This window comes from Tribolium castaneum, chromosome 9, assembly GCF_031307605.1.
Source record: "Tribolium castaneum strain GA2 chromosome 9, icTriCast1.1, whole genome shotgun sequence".
In the NCBI taxonomy this organism is placed as follows: Eukaryota; Metazoa; Arthropoda; class Insecta; order Coleoptera; family Tenebrionidae; genus Tribolium; species Tribolium castaneum.
In genome coordinates, this window is record NC_087402.1 from 12,295,089 (window position 1) to 12,304,823 (window position 9,735).

Here is a 9,735-nt window from a genome sequence, read left to right on the forward strand (position 1 = left end):
TCTCGATCATCTCCAACAGCCATAAAACACAAATCAGTTCCATTTATTTGCACATACATAATGCAAGGGTTTATCTGGAATTGCGTTAATGTGTAGCAAATGTTGTGCGATTTAAGTTTATTTCGAAGACTATCTATGGTTTCTTCATCGGCCTAAAAACATAGTAAAAGGTAGTTAATTAAATTAATAAATAAATTTGTTAATAAAGGCATCGTCACGTTTATTATTAACAAGCATTTGGAAAAGTAGTTTGTCTAAATAATATTATGTACAAAATCTATGAGATTTTGGGAATTTCTCTATGCATTTGTAAAATACGTAGGTACTTGAACCCAAAATTAGGTCTAATTTTTAGGAAAGTTGAACCTGTCGTTGCTTGGCCGCCTTTAGCATCTACGTGAACTTTAGATTCTGTTTCAAATTATGAACACTGGAATTCACGATTTTGTTACGTTTTTCACACGAGAAGACCTTCAATATCATTTTTTTGGGAAATTTAAAAAGACGACGGGAAATATGAAGGGTTCTTGATAACCAATTTTTGGGACGAGATGTTTAACTAAAAACTGTGACTGAAAGAAAAGCATTTTTAGCATTGAAGTATGTTTTAAGTTATGTATTTGATAGTAAAATAAATATCGAAAAATCTCAGAAATGTGAACATTAATATTTGTAGCATGGCCTCCTTGATGTATGGAGACAACTTCGTTGTTCAGGCCTGGCGCATCGATAAGCTTCAGCGGTTTTTTCGAAACCGTAGATGGCGCCCTATTTAGCGCACTGACGTTTATGTGACAAATAGCATTTGTGAGGTTAAATCCGAAAAAAAATTGAATTTAACAAGTACAATCAGCATAAGAGAAGGTGAAAAAGAGCCCACAATGTAATTGATAATTTCTAAATACAAAAACTCAAAAAAATTTATAAAGTAGTAGATTTTTTTCGGGAGTTTGGTGATCCACGAGCGGTGCTTGAGAGTGAGCAGAGGTCCAGACAGGGACTTTGGAACGGACGATTCAGAGACTCAGAGATTCAGAGAAGAACGCTGGATCGAGCTTTTTTAAACCATTTCATTTGAAAAAAACGACTTTCTTTGTACATTTTACTAAAACTAAATTAACAATAGCAGGTTTTGAAAATACGTGTGTGCAAAATAGTTTCATTTGCCTAAACAATGTATTGCAAATATCTGCTGGTTAAAAGGTTGCAAATACCTTTCAGAAAACTTAAGCCATGTCTTAAAAATCACAGATTTGTAACGCATTCAACCTTAACCATTGGTAAAACCATAGAGTATGCATAATAAATGGAAGGTTCTTTGAAACATCGTTTTCTCTGCATCTGTGTCTGCGTACTAGTGCCATAGGTTATGCTTAAAATACTTATAAACGATGAACAATCAATTCACCTTAAAATAATTTGTATATCTTCTGAAGCTGAAAATAAAAAATCCTAATGATCGTAAAATGATTTCCTGCAAAAGTTACACTATCCAAACGTTCATTCAGGACATAACTTTAGAATTATCCTCACATTTTCAACGTATTTCACGAATCCACACTTACATCTTTCAAATTTATTAGTCTTTAACCTCAAAAATGGTATTTGTCAAATAAACGTCAGTCCGCTAAATGCAGCGCCAGTGGAGAATCAGCCGAACTTAACGATGCGCCAGGCCTGAACAACGAAGTTGTCTCCATACATCAAGGAGGCCATGATTTGTAGGTATTCAATTATTTTCTTGTTTTAAATAGTAATCCTAAAATTCCTACGATTCCTACGTCCCTGGTTAAATTTGACGTAAAATTATATCATTTTATTCATTTGACAAAAATCATAACCTTGAAATTATTTTCGACATAAACCTCAGACATAAGTTGCTAACAAAATTTTTATTAAAAAAGGATAGAAATATATACCTTATCCACATAATACAAAATTGGCTCGGTTTGACGTTCAGTGTCCCAACTCTCGCAATAAAGGAACTCTAATTCGGAAATAAAATTAACTAGACGCTCTCTGGTGATGACTTTTGAACAAAACAGTAAAGAAATTTTCGTAATGCCACATTTAACTGACATATGACTGACATTTAATGAATTGTTCAACAATTTTGCGTGTATAGTGTTAATTACTTACAATAGAAAGAATTACTTTAAAAGTACGTGGTGGTAAATACTAGCGTTCACTTTGGTTCTGTGGTTTTTCGTGGTATAAAGTGTTTATTGTTGGAACTTGAAAGTGGATAAAAAGTGAAAAATATTTAAATTTTGATTACAAAGTGTTATCAAACAGTTGTCTAATTAAAGACTATAAGTAATGGATCACAGCGAACACAAAGTTTGGCTCAAGAAACCAATAAATTAGTGAAGTGTTATGAATTTTAGGTTAGAATTTTCCACTGAAATAATCATGAAATGCTGCGGTAAATCTACAAAACTACAATAAAGATTAACAACTGCTGATACATTTAAACGTAAATTATGCCAATAGGTAGGCTTTTCAATGTCTTTGTAATAATTTTCCAATAAAGAAAGTGAACCAAACAGTCATTCGTTATTCGTGTTTTCCTCGTCATCTCTCATTTGTCAACATAAGTTTCTTGCATCAAAGATGAAATAATCATTCCGCATAGGCAATGTAATAATTGTGAAGCCCCAAAATTCGTACAACGCTCAAAATATCCGAATAAACATTTTCCCGCCATTTATGGTTACTGTTTTCGACCTAGCTCAGTGGCGCCCCCAACGGTAATTTTACTTCCGAATTAAATCGATCGTACACGCATTATTGATGAAACTCTTTAAAACTAAATATCCCTAAGTTCGTTGAAGTATATAAACAACTCCTACTGATAGACGTTAATAAACGTATTATAAACACAAAGTATAGAAATGATTGTTAAAGACGTCAAAAATTATTAGAATTAAAAAAAAACCTTAAATCATTTACAAATCTTGCTTTGAAAACTAAAGCAAGCGCGCTGAAATCCAAAATTACGATTATTTTGAACTACAGCAAGTTGTAATGTCGTCTTAAATATGACCCTTTAAGACGTTGAAAACAATAATAAATTATTTGTTGCTTTTTTTTTGTAAAAAACCTTCGATTTTTGGTAAAAACCCAAATGTTAGCGCTACAAAAAGAAAAATTTCAAACACATTGATGCATTCCAAGTTGTAATCTGATTACAAATGATTGTTAAAGACGTCAAAAATCGTTACAAATTTAATTTCTTGTTAAACTTATTTCAGTCATTAATTTTTCACCCAGATCGAAAAAAAATTCCACTAATTTAAACTGTATCAAACTGTAATTTAGTCATAAATATCAGCTTAAGACGTCGAAAACTATCAGAAAATTATAAGATTTTTATTTTTTGTAAACACAATCATTTATTTTTTAGTAAAAGCGAATAATAGCTCTTTCAAAAGCAAAATTTAAAACACATTCAATGTCGTAATCTGATCAGAAATGACTCTTAAAGATGTTGAAAATCTTCAGAAATAGAAATGAAAAGAAAATTTAACTTTTTTCAGTTATTATTTTTTTACTCAGTTTGAAAGTTAATGCTTTAAAAAACAAAATTTTTACGAAATTAAAGTATAGCAAGTTGTAATTTATTCGAAATTATTAAAGGATTTTTGCATATCTTTCGTAAATTTAATTTTCGTTTTTTTAATAAAAATGAATGATAGCGCTTTGAAAAGCAAAATTTCAAAAACATTAAAGACCGGTTTACAGAAAGCGAAATTAAGATTTAATTCAGAATGAAACTAATTCGAATTAATAAGTTACCATTTAAAATACATTGACAAATGTCATGTTAATCGCGATTAAACGTTGATTGCAATTAAATGTTCTGTAAACCGGCTCTAAAGCATTCCAATTGGTAATTTGATCACAAATGACTGTTAAGACGTCAAAAATCATCAGAAATTAATTTTCTATTTTACTTTTTTTATTCATTAAATCAACCCTTATAAAACTTGTTCTTTAATCAGTTAATCACATTACAACTTGGATTACTTTAATAATGTGTTAATGTGTTAATGAAATTTTGCCTTTTACAGTCCTATCTATTATTCGATTTTAACGAAAAATCTAATATACTCTTTGTAAAAAAATGGTAGTTGATAGTTGAGATTATTAATCGCCATTTAACAAACGAGTTTGTTACAGTTTTCATTGACCAATGACAAAATTTGAAATTACAGCGTTTTTTAAGATTCAGGAAATAATCACAAAAACGGTCAACAAAAATAGTAGTTTCTCTTATAGGTATTTAATAATGTTGTTGCTTATTCCATAGACACGAGTAGAAGTAGTACCAACACCTTTATTTATAAGTGGTTAACTATTGTACATTATTTGATTTATTATTTTTTTGTTGGTGACATTTTAAAAGTCTTCTTTTTCATATCTGAATCCTAGATTATAAATACTATTTCCCAGAGCAACCTGTACTTGTCTATGGAATAAGCAACAACATTATTAATACCTACAAGAGGAAAGATCTTATTACTACGTTATTATTATTATTATTACCAAGATGATACCAGGAGTAGGTTCAAAAACTTGCCCAGCTTTTGATGAATTAACCATGCTGGTTTCGCTCAATGAATGTTGTTTATACTTTTCTATAATTTCTTCAACATTGTTTATTGTAATTGTTGTTTTTTCTTGTACCTTTCGCTCATAAACTGGTTGATTTTTCTTAACCCTTCGAATGAATAAATTATCCGTGAAAAACAAAACTAGAAAATGTTGAAAACTTACAATTCCAACATTTTTCTTGCAGAATCTTGTTTGGCATCTTTTTTGTTCATCCCTTCTCCAATACTTTCCTCATTCGCAAAAGAACACTTGAAAAAAAACTCACCGTCCACCGAAACGGTTAAAAAATCATAACTTGGATACTTTGCGCCATATCTGGATGCTGCATATTCATTCAATTCGCCCACAAAATTTCGAAATAAATTATTATTTTCAGCTCGTGGTTTAATTTCTGGAGACTTGTCCTCTCGTCTTAATTTTACAAGGGCGTTTTTGGCGCTTTCGTGTTTTGCGTTTTTTTTAGACGTTCCGTAACCACAAGCTGTTACACCACCTGCTTTAACAGTGCATTTGAATGAAGTGCCGAAGCCTTCTTCGATGTAGACCGGAAGGGAAATTCCCCGAGCAGCCATTAACTCTTGTAAGAGAGAAATCGGTGTTTTTCCGTTCATTTTAGACCCATCTGAAATTTTAAAGCGGTTTTAGGGATTTAATGGAACGAAACGCAAACATTTGCCGTTTTCAAAGAAATTTCGAACACAAAAAGAATTGAAAATGGTCTTACTGATTTTTCAAAGTTTCTGTGGAAACTTTAGTTAAATGTTTTTATTCTTAATGTTTTAATTCTTAAGGCGCCCCCCGAGAACTGTCAAAATCAAACTGTCAAATCAAAAAATATGTTTTTGCACTGTTTTTATACATATCTCAAAATCGACTATTTTCAACCGGAAACCATTGTGGCGCCTCCAACTGGCAAATAAATTTTGAAAGCGGTAAGTTCAAAATAATCTCGTTCTCAAAGAAATTTTTCTAAAGCTTGTTTTTTGCTTGCTATTCCTAGTATCGGGTTCAGTTTTTACATGCATATTTACAATGATGTAGTGCATGAATGGTGTATTTTTTTCCGATCTGTGCAGTCAGTATCTTGCATTTGGCACCCAAGTCTCAGATTAGTAGACCAAGAAAACGGATTTGTTTAGTACTGCTCCGTAGACTATTTTTTGAAATATGTATAAAAGTATGAACACATTATTTTGACAGTTCTCGAGGGCCGCCTTAATGTTTTAATTCTTCAACACTGTCAAAATTTACGGTTTTTCTCCGGTGTAAGGAAGTTTTGACAACTGTTTGGCATTTCTCAAAACGTCAGATTATTTGTAACAGATTTAAAGCAATTTTAAGTCTTGTTGAGTCTAATTCGAAGAATAAAATGTTGTATTCAACTCGTTTTCGTGTAAATCGCTTCATTTATTTCACCTCGTGGATGATAAACCTCTCGTTATCCCTCGACGTTTAAAAATTCACTCGGCAATAAAGCGTCCGATTTACACACAAACTCGGTAAATAAATAACTATTCATTAGTAATTTGTGGCAAAGGTAAATAATGCTTTAATAATAAGCATAAGAGTTTTAAGCAAGCTAATGGACCGACATCGAACGCCGTACTTCGTAAAAAAATTCTAACTACATTTTTGACCTTTCTTATATAATAATATAATATGTAAATGTAAAAATGTATAATACAGGGTGTTCGCGAACTTGAGGCATTCTTTTTAAGAGGTGCTAGCATGCATTGTTCTTAAGAGTTTTAGCCTAAAACACCTTAGTAAAATGTTCATGATAAAGAAGATACAATTATTCTTTTTTTATGTTTGGAAGCTGACAAGCTGACCCTGTTCAGATCAAAATAATTAAAGGACTGTTAACAATATTTATCTAATTAGTTGGAGAGGCTCACTATTACAATGATAACAATCTTACAGATTTCATGTAATTGTATGAGCAAATGCTATCAGAATACAGTTGCGGCATTCAGAGAGAACTTAGAGTATGAAAAACAAAAGTGACATTATTGAAAATCTGGTATCTACAATAATGAACCAGATTATTTTGAAGCGTTCATCTCAAAACGGCAGTTAGACAGGACCGGACGCAAAATTTTAGAAAATCTAAAAATTATCTCCGTCATTAAAAACATTTTATTAAGACGATTTCGGGTAAAACTTTTAAGAAAAATGCATAGTATCTCGTGTTAAAAGAAACGCCTCAACTTCGCGAACAACCCTATATAATAAAAAAAAGTTTTTTTAATACATGGAATCTTACATGCCGATCAAAATGAAAAAAAAAGTATTTTTACAAAGAGTGTCTTGAAAAAAATGCAAACAATTTTGTTTTTAAACAAACTAGATTTTAGAAGATTAATTGAATTTGGATCTGGAACATTCACATTTCCGTCAAGTTTAAAATTAAACGACATTATAAGCTAGAATTATTCTTCGCAAAACAAAACAAGACAAAGTTGAAAAAAATCTACTCGCATGTTTAATAGAACTATAAAAATTTGTTTTTTTTTTAATAAAATTTTTGACGTTTTTTCAAAAGCAAAGAGTTTGCAAAGACGCTTTTTTCTTAATTTTAATCAGCATGTAAGATGATTCGATCACATTATTGATGGATGCACCGTTGTAATCAGGAACAAAAAGACTTCAAATTTACAAGTATCGAATATAGTGTTCATAAGAAAAACCAAAATTGAGTATTGTAACTCTGACATCAAGATCGCCTTGAAAAATGCGATAATAGATTTAGATTTCTTGAAAAAAAATGTCCTACTTGAAAATGGCTAATTCTTCTGGTTTTCGCTTAAAAAGATTAAAAACAAAATTTACAAATTCTCGTTTTTTCTCAATAATTAATTTGAATTAAACAAAATAAACAAAAATAAATCACACTCTCGAGAAGAGGTGTTGCTAGGAGAGCAAAAGACAGTGACGCAAAAAGCGGTGCGCAAAAATGAGTGGACGAACCTTTAAGTACGGGTTGCTATGGAAATTAGTCATTTTCTAAAAAGTATCGAGCAAAATATTTTGAACATCTGTTGTTTTTTTTAATAATAAATACAATGTAGTTATATTTACATCTTTGGGGTTAGGAACTAGAAAAAAAATGTGTTCGTGAGTTGAGTTTAAAGTTTTAACTCAATTTAATTCCACTGTAAATTATAAAAAAAATGTTGGGTTTTTATACATTTGCATTATAATTTGATCTGCATTAACAATTTTGTGTGTCAAGAATATGAATGAACACACTGAAACGAGGGTCAATTAGTACTATGTATTCTCCAACTAAGCTGAACTGAAAAACTGAATGAACTTAAATAAATACTTAAATACTTAAATAAAACAGGGCACACTTTAAGTGGCAAATAGAAAGATACACTGTCATCTAACGAGAAAAGTCAAACAAACAATATATTCGATCTAAATTCAAGATTTTTCTGACAATGTTAGTAAAATTTTTCGAAAAAAAATTTAAAATTTCGAAAAATTTACCAAAGATGTTATTGTTCTTTATGTCTTTTAACATAAACCGTCATTTTCATAATATTGATTTTCTGTTTTTTGACTGATTTTATTCAAAAAGTCTAAATTTGTCCCTATTTCATGCCAAAAAATGACAAATAATGGGCAGTTGCCATATTTTCGAAACGTTTGGTATGGAATTTAGATATCGCGTTATCTTTATTTCTATTTCTTTAATAACGAAAAACCATCTAATCGATAATACTCCATACAAATGAGTTTATTACGAATTAAATTAATTTACAGCTTACCAACAAAACCAGGTCAAAGCAGTCTCAGGCACTGTCATTATGAAAAACTGTCATCGGGGTTTTACACGACTTCGTAATGGAACATAGAAAAAGAGAGAGGTTAGGTTTCAAGCTAGACAGAAAACATGAACTGAGAAGTGCTACGTGTCCGTAATGTGGTTGGAGGAAATTTCCGATTGACGATGAATCACATCTTATCTGGATTCAAAAGAAATTGTTTTATTTTTGCGATAAGTGCATTTTATCAATGAGATAAATTTCAAATAACAATACGATTGTGAAATGGTGTATGCGGGGTGTATGCGAATTTTTTCAAAATTTTTCTACTCTTCCACAGTGTAGTGATTAAAACTAATTAATAATGTAATAGTTCTTGCTAGGTCCAAAATAACGTTTACTTGAAATTTGAATTTTTACTTAACTATTTTTTGCGGATTTTTATTATTAAACAATTAATTAATTAATTAATTAAAAAATTAACTGTAATCGTGAAACAGATCTTCAAATTCTTAAATGTAATAAAATCGCTTCCTCTCTTCCCGTGAGGTTAATCACCATCTAACTGGTGGTAAAAAGCTGACGTTTCAATTTATTATTGCAATTATATACTATAGTTACCTACATAGTAGACAGGATGTATTAGAAATACATAGAAATATTCCTCAATCGTCTCCTGATGAAGTAAATAATTTTTTCGCAACTGTCCCACAAAAATTACTAAGTTCTTTTTTCCCTCAAGTTGACAAGTTCTAAAGATCCCATTACGATGATGCTTATAAACATTAATAGTAACACCAAGCTGTTCTGATTCCGTAATGTCTCTTTTAATGAAGTTAAAGAATGTATCAATAGTTTAAAAAACTCGAACAGTAAGGATGTTTATAGATTGGATGTTAAAATAAATAAATCAATTAAAAATTTAATAAATATACCATTGACGAAACCGATTAATTGCTGTGTTGATGATTTAGTTTTTCCAGCTACTATGGACTTATGGAGATTTCAATAATTGTACCAATATTTAAAAAAGGTGACCCTAATGACATAAACAACTATCGTCCGATATCTTCGTTGCCAATTTTTTCCAAAATAATTGAAAGACTACTATTAAATCAAATTGTGGATTATTTGGATAAAAATAAAAGTAATCGCTTTCAAAAGGTTAGCAGCATTAATTGTAAATTAATGGAAAATTTTCAAATAGAAAAGATGTTCTATTTGTTGAGCTCTGTTGCCTGTTAAAATTAAAACACGTATTTCTGATACACGCTGTATGTTACACAAGTTTATAAGACGTTCTATTGTGTGGTACGAATGGTTTTGGAGCACGACGAAGAAGTGC

General features: G+C 30.6%; 1 non-coding gene across 2 annotated transcripts in view; it reads right to left on the bottom strand.

Moving 5' to 3' along the window:
- Positions 1–16: 16 nt before the first annotated feature.
- The window catches only part of LOC103312757 (uncharacterized), a 32,621-nt gene continuing 22,902 nt past the window's right edge, over positions 17–9,735 (bottom strand). Inside the window, exons 2-3 of one of the 2 annotated variants that reach the window (XR_010335524.1) lie at positions 8,394–8,523; positions 17–152 (exon numbers count right to left, since the gene is read on the bottom strand). This is a non-coding gene — a transcript (uncharacterized LOC103312757). Of the gene's footprint in view, positions 153–5,221; positions 5,240–8,393; positions 8,524–9,735 lie in introns of those variants that run through there. The other variant, XR_010335525.1, reaches the window with a different exon arrangement.